Below are 607 nucleotides of genomic sequence, written 5' to 3'. Positions count from 1 at the left end.
TGTTCTGTATCTGTCCTGTGTGAGCTCACTTCTGAAATCTGTAATCGCCCGCAATGATCTAAGTGGACGCACAGGGGGATCAAGGGCGGGAGGAGTCGGGGGACTCCTTGACTCTCCATCTGTAGGGGTGTAGCTTTGCTTCCGCGGAGTCGGAAGGTCTGTAGAAACCCCAATCTGAGACAGGCGGGTCGCTCCCGCTGGTTGGTGCGCAGCCACTGGGTGGCGCGCAGCCATCGTTTTCAGTTTTCGCTTCCATGGAGTTGGAAGGCTGTATTTTCTGGCCCATTTAGTTTTCTGTGTTTGTATGTTTCTTATAAGTACCGCGCGCTAACCGATTGCGCCACTGGAGCTCCATGTTTGTATGTTTCTTTCTGTGAACTTACTGGACAGGTGTTATGGAATGGACTCAGACTGCTCCCTTGGGTATTGTGATTGATCAGTTCAAGGAGATTGCGGGGGCTTTAGAGCTCCCTCAGGAATTGGGAAGTTGTTAAAAATTGAATGGATTGTTTAAACTCTAAATAAAAGGTCTGGTGAAAGTATGCGAGTGTGGAGGGAGGGGTCCTGCCTTCTCCCCTCCTTTGTGTGGCTCCAGGACTTAGGTCAG

At 50.6% G+C, this 607-nt stretch overlaps 1 protein-coding gene across 2 annotated transcripts in view; it reads right to left on the bottom strand.

Annotated features, from left to right (window-relative positions):
• GXYLT2 (glucoside xylosyltransferase 2) overlaps positions 1-607 on the bottom strand; it is a 229,219-nt gene that overhangs the window by 49,446 nt on the left and 179,166 nt on the right. The gene's annotated exons all lie outside the window — the stretch shown is intronic.

Source organism: Myotis brandtii, unplaced genomic scaffold (genome assembly GCF_000412655.1).
Source record: "Myotis brandtii unplaced genomic scaffold, ASM41265v1 scaffold89, whole genome shotgun sequence".
NCBI classification, from domain to species: Eukaryota; Metazoa; Chordata; class Mammalia; order Chiroptera; family Vespertilionidae; genus Myotis; species Myotis brandtii.
Note: the sequence above shows the minus strand (reverse complement) of the source record. Positions and strands in the feature narration are given on the sequence as shown.